General features: G+C 35.9%; 1 protein-coding gene across 14 annotated transcripts in view; it reads right to left on the bottom strand.

The window, feature by feature from the left end:
- The window catches only part of LOC110442316 (sodium channel protein para-like), a 162,664-nt gene that overhangs the window by 68,699 nt on the left and 76,892 nt on the right, over positions 1-17,073 (bottom strand). For 13 of the 14 annotated variants that reach the window (XM_021485855.1, XM_021485853.1, XM_021485854.1 and 10 more), the window contains one exon: positions 13,783-13,841. The gene's annotated coding sequence lies outside the window, so the exon portion shown is untranslated. Of the gene's footprint in view, positions 1-5,390; positions 5,708-13,782; positions 13,842-17,073 lie in introns of those variants that run through there. The other variant, XM_021485857.1, reaches the window with a different exon arrangement.

Genomic DNA, 17,073 nt, shown 5'->3' with positions numbered 1-17,073 from the left:
TGACAGAAAGAGGTCGCCTCTACTCGTACACAAATTATCAGGTGACGACAAACCAGACAATGGAAGGGAGGGTTTATATACGTCCAGGGGAAGTTAAAAACAGCACTTGCTGAGTTATTGACCATTTAGAAGCCCTCTCCCTTTGGGGTTACTAAGGATTCCGTTAGCCCTCTCCCGAGATCATACAGAAGATAGCTAGGCTCCATTATCAGGGTTTGGGCAAGGGCTACACTTAATGGAAAACCACCTCATTAGTCAACATCATTTATTATATCTATACACTATACAATGAATTTGTAAACAATATAAAACTACAGGATTAATTTAAACTAAAAAACGTGATAGATATATAAAATAATAGTTTAACAATGTAAACAAAATAGTTATATACAAATGTATGGCGAAATCAACTAAAATTTCGACATCATTGTTTAAATCGTGGTAAGCTTACCAAACATAAACGGATTTTTTTTCACAAATGATTAAAATTCGAAATATTTTCAAATTAAATTAGATAATTATACATGTATTGAGATTCAAGATTTTTAAATCAAACAACTAAAAGGCAAATTCAGAATATTTTGGAAATAATTCAATATTCAATTCAAAACATAATTCTGTGCAAATTATCAACAAATAGATTACCAATTTGAATAAGGAAATAATATTTGTTTAATAATATATTAAGTGTACACTTGGGGTGTGTTTTAACAGAGGCTCGGACTATACAAGTTTGGCATAGACATAATACTGTGAAATCAGTTATTTTCGTGGGACCCAAATTTCGTGGTTTTCGAACAAAACACCATTTCGAAGGTACACTGTTACAATTCGTGGATGGCGAGTACCCACTCAAACAGTGAGCTGCTTTAATTCGAACTTGCAATTACATCGTGTACCTATTAATTTGTTGATGAAGAGTATCCATGAATTCAACGAAAATAAAAGCCCGACGAAATTTTGTGATCTCACAGTACACAGTATTCCACAGCTAACACTACCAAACTAGCGACAGCAATTTAGATAAACTGCAGCCAAGAGGTATTGAAACATGTTTTAAGGGTAAAATACGGAAAATGTAAAACAGATGATTTAAACATTTTTCACCATACAAGACTTGAAGAATTGCGAAATTATTTACAAATACTTTTGTTTGTCATCAGCTGATGCATGCAATTTTACATCTGAAAATATATATATCGATGTACCATTTGCGTTAAGCTGCCGCTTAGCTAAACAGACTTTCCATGACTTGATCAATCACTTCAATAGAGGATTTTACATGATTGTATAAATGACGCTGCCTCAGAGGAGGATACCATCGAAACGAAGGAGAAGACAGGAAATATAGAATTCCAAAATAGTGAATAAGGGTAGCAGGTCAGTGAAGTGTCTTCCCCCAAGTAGATGACAAAAAAGAAGAAACAAGTCCCCAGGTTTGCAGAGCCGCTAAACGACACAAGACATAAATCGTTATCAGGACATCAAACAGCTTCTAACGCCATCAGACACGAAAGACATCAAGCAGGCTCAAGACATATAAAACAATAAAAGGACCAGAGGCCACCTATGACATCATCATCATCATCGGTATCATGCCAGTTATGAAAACAAACCCCATTAGGATGTAAGTCATAGATTTAAGAAATCGAAATATAAAGAAGAAATTCATATCAACATTTAGAAATTTCGCAACGTTTTCCTAATATAACTATTTCATAGAGAACACATATTGAAACAGGACACCGTCAATAGATATAAGTTTGAAGTTGACAGTAGATCACTATATTGGCAACTCTTTATAAAAACATGATCGTTTAATCAAGATAAATGAAACCAATGTTAGGTATCCTGTATGTTACACAAATGACTCTCGATGCTAATATAAACTGATGATATGTCGACACATTTTAAACATATGAGTAATGAAATATTACCCCTCGAAACTATTACACGACACAAGTCGACAGTTTCTAGAGATCATTTAGAAGTAAATAGGCATATACTCTTGTAACATGATGTGATGCAGTGGCATTCCCTGATTGGTTGATCTACGCCTAGAGATTCGCAACTGTTACTGTACACAACGCTAGAACTGTGGCGATCAGTGGACAATTATATACAGTGTGTACACCATTCATCAAATGCATACATAATACATAACAGATTTTCCTCTGGACGTAGCTAATTTACAGTGTGTACAGGATAACGTCAAGTCTCTGAATACACAAGAACTACACTTGTATACGGATGGCCCCGTTCGTTAATTAGCTCGGCGTTAGGATGTTATAACAAAGCCCACTTGTTCTTAATTCTACGACAACGTGTCAGTTCATTCGGCTGGTCTTCACTATAGTTCATTTCCAAATAGCAGTCAACTATCGGTTATTCAGGATATAAAATATCACATGTAGGTCAATATAATAAGCTTTTTTTGTTAGATAAAAATTCAAGATTCATACATAAATGTTCTGTTTCCAATAATATTTACAAGATTAGCGTACAGAAACGTTGAGCATTTCTATATACATTCTTTTACCCAGGTTCAAAACAAAATAGGGATATCTAAACGTCATTCATTTTTTCATTACAGATTCAGTATATGAAAGGTCGAGAATTTTTACATTCAACAAGTTTTGTTTCAAAAGCTCGGAATCAATATTCACGGGACGTTTAAATTGGCAACTTACTCCCGTCACGAATAAACATAAAACTATATCGCGAATTATTAATTTACAAGACATCCAATTAATGCGTTTTGAACCCTAGCATCACTGAATGACGAAACAACTATATGGTGCAGTGTAATATTTCTTTTGGCAAACTGTATCTATTTTCATTTAGATAGATGCAATCACACATGTGTGTGCGATGTGTCTAACGTAAATCTTTTAAAACCTGGACACCTATTTTTCTTGACTTTTTTAAAATAATCAACAGGTCCCCAAGTATTATCATGTAGGTCAACAAAGTGCGAATACCTCGTTTAACGCCGATTAAACACACATGGCCACATTATACATCATACTATGTACGACCTATAATAGTTTATCAAGCAACGCCGAAAAGTGTTGAATATACATGGAAAAATAGTATATTGTCATTTAGCTATCATCTGTATATAATGAGACATAAATGACAGATGACTCAAAGTCCCAGCTCTTAAATCAAGGACAGAGTGCTTTTATCGCTAACCAACCAAATAACATGAATATAAAAAAAAAGTATTTAGGAGTAGAAAATTTAAATGTTTGATAAATAAAATCTGATACGCCTACTTCGGCATCACAATATATGCCCAGGTTTAAATCATTCCAAGGAGAACGGAAGGGAAGTCCTGTGAATCGAAACTGAGTATTAAACGGGAAAACCCACATAACTATGTATAGCACCTGTTGATATCTGAGATAAGGGCTCGTTTTTATAAAACCATTAAAAAATCATACTGAAACCCATAGTCTGTTCTCATTCTTAGTATTGTGTTCAACTGAGATAATGGGTCCTCGTGGGGAAAAGTAGCTTTACTTCTCATTTTCAAGTTAAATGTTTTTACATTTTAACCTGGGTCATTATCTCTGTGAGTTAAAAAACTTAGCAGATAAGGTAAATTTAAGCTGGAGTTTTATATGAAGACGATGCATTGGTTCCGATAAAAACTGTTAATATTTAAACTTGCCTGATAAATGAAATAGAAATTTACATGGTACTACATCTATGATTCAAAGAAAACATGTATGAACATTCATTTTTTTGATGTGATACTGTAAAAATTGCTAGAGTGCTCTAGTGCTCTACATATCTTCATTGCAATGAACTTTAACATATGACACAGTCAAATGAAAACATCTAGCAATATAAATCGATACGAAACAAACAGAAGAAATTATACATCAACCTTGCTGTGTGTAGAGAAAGTTTTGCTATGTAGCGCATACCCCAAAGAATGGCATCGACACATGACACTAAGTCAAACATCAGGAAGACCATGATTGAAACCATACCATCATTTTCACCACCCCGCTCTAACCGTTAATGATTATAGCCAAGCAGTCTGTGGATTGACATCTAATTACGATCTAATTAACGTGATGGGGAAAGTAAAACACCATTGTTACACACGTGGATAAATATCTGACAATTATTACCATTTTTCTCCCACACAATGATGCAAATATACGATCAAATGCATTCACCGGGAATGGCTCTCATGCTTAAGTATATTTTTGAGATTGTTGTCCTTACTGTACCGTTGAGGAGATGAACATCACACAAGCATAGGACCGCCTTTGTCACTTACGTGTGATATGAATAAAAGACAAATGTTGTCATATTGTTGGCTTCTATTGTTGCTGTCGTCTGCTTTCGATTTTGAAGGGGATGTGTGCTATATGTTATAGTTAGTCCGTATGCACTATGTGTATACAGATACACAGAGTTAAACTGAAGAGTGATTCATACAAGAGGATACCATATGAGACACTTTTAACTGATCGTGTGGTTTAATTAGGAACATTTCAGTGTCGTATGGCTTTAAAATCAACTTAGATATATACTCACAAGGATACCTAAAATTAATATAGATAATAAAATTAGTTTTGTGAATTTATAAAATATTCAATAGCAAATGGTATTCTAATTATGCCGGTAGGTCTGCATTTACGTAAAGAGTCCCACTTATTTTCTACCTTATACAGAATTAAAAAAATATTTCCTGTTGAAGTAAAGTTATGTTGTATTTCATCTACATTGATTCAGATGTAATTAAGGTTACGGTCTGTTCCTCAATGCAACTTTGTCATAGTAAACCTGAACAAACTGGAACTCTTTTTTCGTTGGGCACAAAACGCTGGGACTCTCTACCTTAATGATAATGTAGGTCACCCTCAAACCATACATAAAATGTCATTTATTACCAACGCTTTTCCAGTTTCGGAAGCCATCGCTCATCCTAGAGAGTGAATAATGAACACTTTACATAATTACATTTCAATAGCAGACATTCAAACGTCCATACACAGACCAATAACTGTACGACATGAAGGGGGGGGGGCGTATTTAGCACAACAGTGCGACATATTTAGCACACGTCACCACAATGACAATTAACTAAAATGTTGATTCACAGTCTATCTGGGTATAATGTGATAGATATAAAAATCGATCAAATTATACATAAAACGGTAACATTTCCTATTTAGAACCATTGGCAAGCTATATATATATATGTATGATCACACAATACAACCATGAAACATGCTGCATTTTTTTCGCTTAGCATGCTGAAACATTTTACAATCATCCCTTCACGAAAGTTTGACCAAATATAGTTCCATAATTGATAATAAATATCCATTAAAGTTAGACGCATGCTATGTGACAAATGATTTTACCTGTGTCTCCATAGTAGATAGAGATTTCCAATACTAATTGGGTTACACAACACAGGATCAGCTTCTGCTGTCGTACTCCCATTAACGCTCCCCACTACAACGGTTACACACACAATGTGATCAGACACTGTAGTGCACGCCTGACAGCGTTGAGGAAGGCTCCGCTCGAGGACACCTAGTTAGTTAGGCCTGTACCTACACTGACGAACGGTCAAGTATGGCACCGTGCCAACACGTACCATAATCAAATAGCATATGGTTGATCCCAATAACATTTCTTGTTATCACGTAATAAAAAATATAATAATGCATCCTTTCAGGACCTGATGCTAAGAGAAGATTTAAGAATAGAGGAATTTACCAGTGACATATTTAAGCAGACGGGGCTGATATGTAGCTATTTGGTAAAGAACATCCACCATCGTAAAATGTAAGTATATAGATGCTTTTGTCATAGAGTTTAGTGATGCGTTGACTATAATTGTCGAAATGTAGGTAAATGTCAAGATACGAAGTTGAATACGAGATGTCGTTGGTGTCTTTAATGTCATGCTTAGTAGAAACAATGATAGATAAGTAACTGTTATATATAATTATATGTTAGTTAGGTTAACTCAGGACAGGATGTGGTCATTATCTCATTTTCTTATACAAACCAACAATGGCTTACTATAGTATATTTTACTAATCTGGTAATCAAAAATGTATCTTAATATGCTTTGTTAATTCAGTTTTTTGAGTGAGAAGTTTTATCATAAAGAAAAGGTCATAACAACACACTTGTAAAACACCATATGTTATGCACAAAATATGATTACTGTATCTACATTAACATGCATGGCCATGGCGAAATTCCACATGCACAAAATTCAACAGAATACAGAAGGACAAATGTGCACAAAATAAAAATGTACATGAAGACCCTTGAAAACATACAAGGGGAATAAGACCAGGAGTCCCATGAGGGTCAGCTTTTCTTTTACATTATCAACGACACACGAGATGTAAATCTAGGTCAAGTCCAAGTCATACCACACCCTCAAAGTGACAGACGGGGTAAGTGACAAAGAATCTAAACAAAAAATAAAATATTTTGTTTTCTGTTTTAACATTTCTGAAAATATCAGAAATAATGATATTATTCAGAACTATCGAAATATTAATACATTATAATTAGGAATATATTGAATAAATGCTATACCCAACAACCAGTTTCATGTGAACGCCATTGTGATAAATGCTTAATATCATATTCCTAGAGACAGACTTAATAATAATGCAGTTGGAATGCATATAATTGTGTGCAATGTTTCATTAGATATCAAGGATAACCAATCCTAGATTATGTATATCAGAGAAGTATATTTCATTTGTATGTACATAATATATCAGTAGACATGACAGGTCTCCAGTCATCAGTATAAGTACATGCAAGATAAGAAAATAGATATCGTGTATATGTTATTATAATGTAAGGCACGATTAATTCGTAATAATTCATTTGTAAAAAGTATGGACAACTTAACTTAACGTCATTCTGCCATAAACATTTTATTTATATCTCATCTTATAAAATAAACCTAATGAGAAACCTATTACTACTGTCTGTTTCAACACGGTCATAAGTACATGGACTAGGACAATTTTCCAAATCATCGGAGTTAAAAATCGTTAAGCTAACAAAAGTGGGTGCACATCATTGTGACCAGGTGTTCTTTATATAGTGCATTGCATGTAGCTGTGTGTTTGTGTGAATGCCGATATTTCACCATGTATATGACAGAATCCTTGAGAAACATATTATCTACATGACGAACCCCTTGAGATGACATGCCGTATTGTGATTGAGCGTCACTCTTATATCTTTTGTATTGGGTAAAGTCTTTGGTAAAAAAAAGACAGGGAGTGAATGTAAACGGTAGGATAATACTAGCTCGTTTATATAACATCTCACATTTCGCTAGTAGTACCATAAACTTGTGTACTTCTAGAATGTTCGTTAGCGGTATTTAGATAATGGTGACCATCCCATTTCCGGTACATCTGTTTACTCATGGTAATTCGTGATACACCCCAAACACCTGTTTCTTCTTGTAAACAGCATGTGAACGTGAAGACAAGGGTGCAAATTAGTCCCTCAGTCTCACATATCCCTGTTTACACTGACACCCTCACGCCCTATCCATCCCTACACCAGGACACACTCGCTTCCGATCCATTCTTTTACACGGACACCCTCGCGTTTCTTTATCCCTACACCAGGTCTCACTCGCTTCCCATCCATCCCTCTAATCGGAAACCAATCCTCGTGTCTCATTCATACCTTTTCAGGAACACTAGCCTCTACAGTCATGAGTTTTATGGCACAATCGTGTCTTGCCAATGATATACGGACAACCTCGGGTCTTGCCCATACCTACACACACATACACCTATGCGAAGATACATATTTTTAAAGGTTTATAGTATTATGTAAGGAATGAGGACGAGGATGAGAACCTGCAAAATTAGTCGTGTAGAAACTCCTAAGAATCTGCTATATCATTGGAGGATTGATATGTGATACTTTTATCACCAATGGAACAAGAATTCATTTTCAACGTCATCACCATAAACAGCGTTCTTATCAATCACAATCGCATTTGTTCATACACTTCCAGTCGAGAACTTTACAAACACGACAGACATGTTTTAAAATGTTATTTGTCGATACTGATATCGTAGGACACTGCAAGATGGCCGTGTATAGGAGCAGCAGATAACAAAACAGCATCAAAACACGGATGTAGTCTGCAACAACCTAACCAGGATCCAAAGCTATATTTAATTAATCTAGGAAAAATCAATAATAAAACTTTTACTCCTAGCCGTCCTGATGTTACCTCATTCTTGGTTTGTAGCCATCATGTCATCATGGTAGACCATTCGAGAAATTTTCGCTTGAAGAGATTTATCATCCACGCATGCGTAATTAAATATGATAGTGTTCACTTCTCAATCGTACGATAGGAGTTACACTGGTTGTAAAGTGCATAGGTGATTAGCTTGTTCGCAATCCTTGACAGTTATTTACACATTTCCTGTTAATGTTGCAATTCTGTAGCTATTGTGACATGTCACACCATCGCTATATATTAGCGTTATTCTACCTTGAAGAGCACACAACCGTGTTAGCCATATGTTTATTTTATTATGTTAACACCGCCGTACACCTTGCAGCAACGAATCAAATATTTATTTCATAAAGTTAACATAATCTTTGCACCTGCAATATCTGTATAGAAAAAAAACCACGCACGGCACTGTGAAAACTTGTATATGTTCATTTGAATAGGAAGTCTGAAAATGCTAAGTTTATACATCAGTGAATGACCTTGAACATAAATAGGTAAGGCTAGTGCGGTCACATTGGTTCGGTCTGGAATTATCCATGAGGAGACGATAATTTACATACCCATAGCACGTATATAAATATATTGTGTTACTGACACTGGCAAGCCTGACAACCTGTTAATTAATGCCCACGTTTTTAGCACAAGATGTATGGCTCCTGTGCATTAGTTTCCTGGGTCCTTTGGGCAAATTGAGAATTAGAAGACCCATTGCAAAGTCATACATAATGAATATTTCTGTTACGTTCAGAGATGATTATAATGTCTACTGGGATTCAGGTAAATATAAGGTTCCATTGAAAGTAAGCAACATAATTTATTTCATAGCATAACTTTAAAAGCATGACACGGTCGGCAAGGTTTAAGAAATTATCAACATTTGTACATATTTTTTACTGGAATACATAACGAGTCTGACAAAGAGATACAAAATTAATTAACGAAGGTCGTTTTGATCTGAGTTAGTTATTTTGTATTTACAAGTTATCCATTCTGCAGCAATATACAAATCAATGATGAATATACCTGTTCTGTGAGTGAAGATGTAAATGATTGTTATTTTGTGTATACTTCAGTGTCATGACAACATGACCTAGCCTATTCTGTTTTCCTTTCGAGTTCGCAAACTTGTGTTGCGTCAAAAATGCGTCATATGCACGCGTATTCCCTCGATCAACAAAGCTAAATAATCCAAGACAAATAGCACATGGCTCACTTTTTAACATGTGCACTAACGCGGCAGCTTTCGGAAGAGCTTTGCACGTGCATGGTTTGATGGAAAGTAATGCATGCACGCACATTGTTTTTGTCTAAAGGTGCGTTGTTTATTAACCAATGAAAAGTGTTGTTACATCACCGACTTGCTAGAATTATAGTTACCACCTGTATAAATTTTGCAACCACCAATATTGATTAGATTACATATTTTATGTATTCAAGCAAATAAACTGTTCTACTACGATCAAAACAAATACAAATTTCAAAATTAAATTTATATTTCCGAATCTAAACTGCATTTAGTTATTTGGGATATATAACTTAATGATAACTGACCATTTCTCTGTAATCCTTGTTAACGTAAATCTTAATGTTTTAATCATTTATTTTATTAATTTATACATATTTATTTTTGATAAATGTTTTGTCTCTAGAATGTGTTGATAGTGTATAAATAGAATTACCCTCATTGTCCAACACACAACACAGTGTTAACGAGTAACGATGATGTAGTAACATACAATATAGGCGGAATAATAAATGAACATTGACAAAAGGGTCAAATAAAACAGACTTGTTTTTGACATTCATAATCTTGCTGAACCTATGTATGCGAATATGTAATCAGATGCAAAACATATTAAACACATTCAGAGATTTGTTTACTCTCATTGCGCCCATTTTCTAGTCCTTTCATCGTCACTGCAACACAACTACTTCACAATAATTAATACTGCAACAAAACATGAGCGTTCTTCACAGATAATAGGCACAAACTTATTCATTATTCTTCACAGGAAATATACACACAAAAAAATCATATTTCTCCAATAAATTACAAATGTGAAAACAAAATGTAATCATAATTCTACACAGGTATTATCGTATTTCTACAAGATATTATACAAAACATTCATTCGTTCTTTTACTAATGTTTAAAATTTTGATTTAATTGTCAATGGAATTAAAAATAACAAGTATTTTAAACGTCCTTTTATCATGTTGCAAAGGATTTCGGGAATTTTGATACTGATACTGAGCTCGACGTTAAGAATAAATAAATGCCTGATGTTGCAAATCAATCAAAACTGCAGTCTCTTGAGTGTAGCAGTATTGACATCACTTAAATAGGAAATATTTCCATTATCTGTGATGGCTAAGTTAAACTTGTAAATATTTGTTCAGTAGCCTTTGAGTAGAAAGGGTACGTCGTATCCTGAAGCTAGTCGGGTAGACAGAAAGGCTAACGGCTCGACTAGACTAATCACGCGGGTTTTATAGCACTGGACGGCTTGAGCAACGTTAATGCTACCAACGTTAGTTACATTAATTCAATATCAGTTATTAAATGTGGTATACAGATGACAATATTCTATGCTTTTGAAGGATAGTTAAAAATGTCTGGGAAGAAGACAGTGTGAAGCACTGAATTCTTATATTAATATTTTTGTTCCTTATTATAAAAGATATCGGAATAAATTTTAAGAAACTAGGGAGTTTGTGATACTATTTATCGTATTACTACAATGAATAGTAGTCAGTTCATACATTTATCATGTTGTTATCACAAAAATCACATTCATATATACTCTCATCAGGTGAATAAGTTTTGAACGATGATTCTTGAAAATATCGTAAATAATCTTCGTTGTATAATTTAGCGTCGTGTTTTTTTCTTTTTGATAGCTTTTCTTGATTTGACTTATAAAACTATATCTTCATATTTTAAGTTTAATATTTTGACACAACATATATTGATAATGCTGATCATGGTTAGTAATTATCTTTATCGGTATACTTTTATTTCTCTTGCATAGTTAAATTTGATCATGTATGGTTATTGCTTATTTACGAGAGATGATATTGGTAAGGGAGAGAGGATCGTTTTAATATTTTCCTTTCATACATTTAAGAGGTCACCAGTGTTTTATAAATGACTTATAATGTGTTGGGAGAAATAAACGACAAAGCAATAAACAATCTTGAATTACATGTAAACATTACATTGAGTTTATAGAATAATTCAACTTCCGTATCACACAATATATATATATAACGTTTTTACATTGAAGAGATACAGACGCATATAAAAATGATAAGATATGGTAACTCACGTTCAGTCAACATTTCAGTCGACAGAAATTGTCAAATGTGTCTTTTTTGTTCTTAATAAGACGTTTTATTAAATTTGGGATTCACAATCTATTTGCTCTTTCCACTTAATTAATTAAACACTCGACTAACATAGACATGTTCACTAAATATTACTGCTTACAAGTAATCTTAATATGTCCTAAGGCAGAATAGGTATATTAGCCGAGATATTTTTTGACGGGCAATCTTCTGATTAAATAAAGAGTCCTCTGTTTTTGGTGCGTCATCATATTTTATATAATTCTACATATATCTATTAAGGACATAAGCTGTTTTACCTGGACAAATACCTTCCTTTTAAAAGAGCTCGTGATACTAAGAAACGTGTAAAATATATGTTAACGGTATTTTGGCCTTAAGTAATAAGTAATTAATTGATGACCTATTTATTCAATATTGTACATTCGAGTAATTCTGAGCCAATATTTAAGGGAATTATAACTTGTGTAAGGGAAATACCTCTTACACAAATAATGGGTAGTATTTGTACCGTAGCATAACACCTTAAGTAAATCAACAAAAACAACTCGTGGATAACAGGGCGGTAAAAATATGCCTCCATAGCTACGATAAACGTTAATACATAGATAAACACACAAGGTAACTGTATGTTCCTACACACGACACCTCGACATCATTCCGCACAATGCATTAAAATTCACTGGACCGTTGTAGCAAGCATCATTATCTTAACGCCCTATCATGGTAAAATTAAAATCGGCGATATTTTCATAATTACTTAATCTGAAAACAAAATATTCATTTTCTGAGATTTAAAATGTCATCCTTTAGATAAAATTTACAAAAATACTCAATTTCTAAAAATGTTTTAAGGAAAAGTGTCAGATGAAAATATATTTTGTATGTCATGAAGCTGTTAAGTACACTCGAGTTCAAGACAATGATTGGCTGTACAATATTACGGTGTATCGTCATTCCATATGAAACAGAATGCAACATTTTAAAAAGGGTAAATAATTATAACATATCATGTTTTATTATTCTTGATGTCTTTCACGACTATTTTACTATGTATTGGTTTCATGACATTCTGATAAACTTGTTCCATGAAATGATGATACATGTATAAAAACATAAAACCTAGAGGTTATACATACACAAACGTTTAAAATAACGTTCCTTCACGAGATGAGGCAAGCGAAATAGATCAACTCGACTTATCTAAGGAAAGAAAGCATGTAACTTAATATGATATTCTATTGTGACTTAGCCTTATGTAAGATTACAAAATGTTAAACTATTCAAGAAAATGCCCCGTTTATAACCTTCCATACCTTTCATTACCTGTAGTAAAACTAGAGACGTCACCTTCACATACAACAAAACACCCCCATCACCACCTCTATCCCAATAATACATAGATAAAATAAATGCCATCTCGGTTAATTCTTGATCCACACACTGCACGTTGAACAGTACTCCAGAAACGTCTAGGTAACCCAGGCTAGTTGTAATATGATTCCATTTTAACTTTGCATTATCTAAGGTTGAAAAGTATTTGTATCAACCTCACAAAATGTTTACGATTTTATAATGTTTGTTGGTTTGAATACATGACTGTGTTGTATGATTTGTTTGACGTTCATTCCCGAATGACTGATGTTTTTGTCAATATCAAGTGTTTGATGATTGGATAAATGTAGTTCATGTATTTGTATATATATATAAAATGTTTTTGCACAAACGTGTTGAAAATGAGTTTGTATAGGAACAAAAAGCATTAATATTGAAGTACTACTTTATTGAGTATTGTTATCATGTTTATGTAAAACATTAAAATATTTCATACCGATAGCATCCGAAAATGAAAATGTGCATTTATAAATATGCAACAGTACATTACATAATAATTGTGTTCATATAATTGTCTTTCTCTAAATCCATTAGTTTCTAGTTTCTTTTACATAATTTCTTATACCGAGACATCCCTCTGGATCCCTCTGGTAAACATCATCCACCATATTTGTCTTCAAATCAGTATTGTAATCGACAGATGTTCACCAGGGAGTGTTTCGGTATTGGAAATTGCATATTTCAAGAAAACTCTCTGATGGTTCTTTGCAGGCAAAGCAGAAATTGTACAATCATAAATAAAGCATTAGTCTTACCCTGGTCGACATACTGGGTCACGTTAGTACACTCGGAATGTTGGGCACCATCCTTAACCCTGCAAATATAAAACATGTCATTAGCATATTGTAGATAAGAGACCGGAAGGTGGTAAACAACGTCAACTACTGGGTTGACAACCCTCTTGTGAGGTCTAAAACTTTTATATGCGTAAGACAGACGAGTTACTGTGAAGCACGTATCATTTGTGGGCGTTTTATTTCCTTCCTATGTCACGAACAGCGATATCGAAAGATTATTTACAGAAGAGTTACTGTGACGCACATATCCTTCGCGAGCAGTTTATTTCCTTTCTATGTCACGATCAGGAGGGGTGCCGAAAGTCTATTTACATGAAAGGCGCATATCCTTTTTTTTGTATTTTGATCAAATATGACATCGATCCACTTAATGCAATTGATTACCTCATCAACAGACTATTTCATGGAAAGTTATTGATATTTACAAGCGGGTAAAGGCGGTGAAAATATTCCTTTGTCCTTTCGCTAACATTTTGTGCAATCAAATACGAAGGTGTTGCAAGCAGAATTATTTAGATTTTGTGTTATTTAAAAGTCAAATGTATGGAAATGTGTTATACATGGCCTGATGAATAGGAATAGAATTAATGAGTTAAAAATCAGGATTTTATTGGCATTAGATTGGATATATAACAAATCTCCCCAAACTTCAGGAGGTCATACTCTTGGAATATTGCACTCGTATACAAAATCTCACGTAAATCTTATTTACGTAATAGGTTCGCCATTTTTAATAATTATATATTGCTTATATAATATTTTAAATTCAAAAATGACTGAAATAAAGTTTATATTAAAACGATTAGGTCTGTAACGTTATGGGAAGTGTTTAGATGATAATTGCTTGTATAGTTGAAATTTCCCAAACAGACTTGTTATGAACAATGGGAACCACCATTAAACCATAAAACCACTCAAAATATCCCACCGGTAAACCATGAATTTGACAAAAGACCCATAATATTCAGCCATCCATACTAAAAAAACACCGAATGACAACGATGATAAATTCCCAACGGGTTGTTTATTTGCCGTTTTAGACAGCTTATTGCGTCTTTTCGTATTGCAGAGTTATCTGCTCTTGTGAGCAGGTATTGATTGTTACTTTTTTGAGAAAACGACGTAATTTTCTCACACAAAATAATGACGTAACAATCAATACCTGCTCACAAGAGCAGAACACATTGCAATACGAAAAGACGGATTACATCGTGTTCTGATTATTTTGGAGGAGTGTTGTACTCCTCCATATTAATCAGAATCCGTCTCCTGTCTGATTATTTAAACACACGTTACCCGCCTAGGGATCAGGTTCCGGGTCAAGTGTCGAAGCCATTCCAAAGTTACTTGAATTTAATATTTGTAAAACAAATACAAGAAAGTTTAACATGTTTTTCGCAAACAACATTAAAATTGGTTTCATGGTCATTGAAAGCATTTAAAAAAGCGAGCACAACGAATGAGCAGCTCGTCAATCACAACGAGTGTGCAGCTCGTCAATCACAGCGAATGTGCACCTCGTCGATCACAACGAGTGTGTAGCTCGTCGATCACAGCGAGTGTGCAGCTCGTCGATCACAGTGAGTGTGCCGCTCGTCGATCACAGCGAGTGTGCAGCTCGTCGATCACAGCGAATGTGCAGCTCGTCGATCACAGTGAGTGTGCAACTCGTCGATCACAGCGAGTGTGCAGCTCGTCAATCATAGCGAATGGGCACCTCGTCGATCACAGCGAGAGTGTAGCTCGTCGATCACAGCGAGAGTGTAGCTCGTCGATCACAGCGAGAGTGTAGCTCGTCGATCACAGCGAGTGTGCAACTCGTCGATCACAGCGAGTGTGTAGCTCGTCAATCATAGCGAATGTGCACCTCGTCGATCACAGCGAGAGTGTAGCTCGTCGATCACAGCGAGTGTGCAGCTCGTCGATCACAGCGAGTGTGCAGCTCGTCGATCACAGCGAGTGTGCAGCTCGTCGATCACAGCGAGTGTGCAGCTCGTCGATCACAGTGAGTGTGCAGCTCGTCGATCACAGTGAGTGTGCAGCTCGTCGATCACAGTGAGTGTGCAGCTCGTCGATCACAGTGAGTGTGCAGCTCGTCGATCACAGTGAGTGTGCCGATCGTCGATCACAGCGAGTGTGCCGCTCGTCGATCACAGCGAGTGTGCCGCTCGTCGATCACAGCGAGTGTGCAGCTCGTCGATCACAGCGAGTGTGCAGCTCGTCGATCACAGTGAGTGTGCAGCTCGTCGATCACAGTGAGTGTGCAGCTCGTCGATCACAGTGAGTGTGCAGCTCGTCGATCACAGTGAGTGTGCAGCTCGTCGATCACAGTGAGTGTGCAGCTCGTCGATCACAGTGAGTGTGCAGCTCGTCGATCACAGTGAGTGTGCAGCTCGTCGATCACAGTGAGTGTGCAGCTCGTCGATCACAGTGAGTGTGCAGCTCGTCGATCACAGTGAGTGTGCCGATCGTCGATCACAGCGAGTGTGCCGCTCGTCGATCACAGCGAGTGTGTAGCTCGTCGATCACAACGAGTGTGGAGCTCGGCGATCACAGTGAGTGGGCAACTCGTCGATCACAGCGACTGTGCAGCTCGTCGAGCACAGTGAGTGTGCAACTCGTCGATAACAGTGAGTGTGCAGGTCGTCGATCACAGCGGGTGTGCAGCTCGTCGATAACAGTGAGTGTGCAGGTCGTCGATCACAGCGAGAGTGTAGCTCGTCGATCACAACGAGTGTGTCGCTGGTCGATCACAGTGAGTGTGCAGCTCGTCGATCACAGCGAGTGTGTAGCTCGTCGATCACAATGAGTGTGCAGCTCGTCGATCACAGTGAGCTTATTAGCTGATTGCATTATAGGCCTGCCATGCTCAACAGGTGTTGTGGTCAGCGGGGCTAGAAAATGAGTACCTGATGGACACTATGGGAGAAGGGAGGTGATGGGGAACAATACACCCACATATTGCAATGGTTAATTAGCGCACGTGTACATCTATACAAACATATACAAGGTCAAGGATAAACAACGGCCGTCGCAAGAGGGACACTGGATTGAACTCCGTTGATATAGTATTAGAACATTGACGACAGCAGTCGCTCTACACTTAGATTTGAAAAAGAGAGAGATAGGTTTTATATCATAAATTTCAAATTAAGGAGAGGTGTTTAATAGCTTGTTGAAGATATATCTTATGTTAATTGTATCTCACTTCTCGAGGTCCTGGAGGAGGAGGAGGAGGAGGAGGAGGAG

The sequence above is a fragment of the Mizuhopecten yessoensis genome, unplaced genomic scaffold, assembly GCF_002113885.1.
Source record: "Mizuhopecten yessoensis strain PY_sf001 unplaced genomic scaffold, ASM211388v2 scaffold716247, whole genome shotgun sequence".
Classification (NCBI taxonomy): domain Eukaryota; kingdom Metazoa; phylum Mollusca; class Bivalvia; order Pectinida; family Pectinidae; genus Mizuhopecten; species Mizuhopecten yessoensis.
The sequence above is the reverse complement of the archived record's forward strand: the minus strand, read 5'-3'. Positions and strand labels throughout refer to the sequence as shown.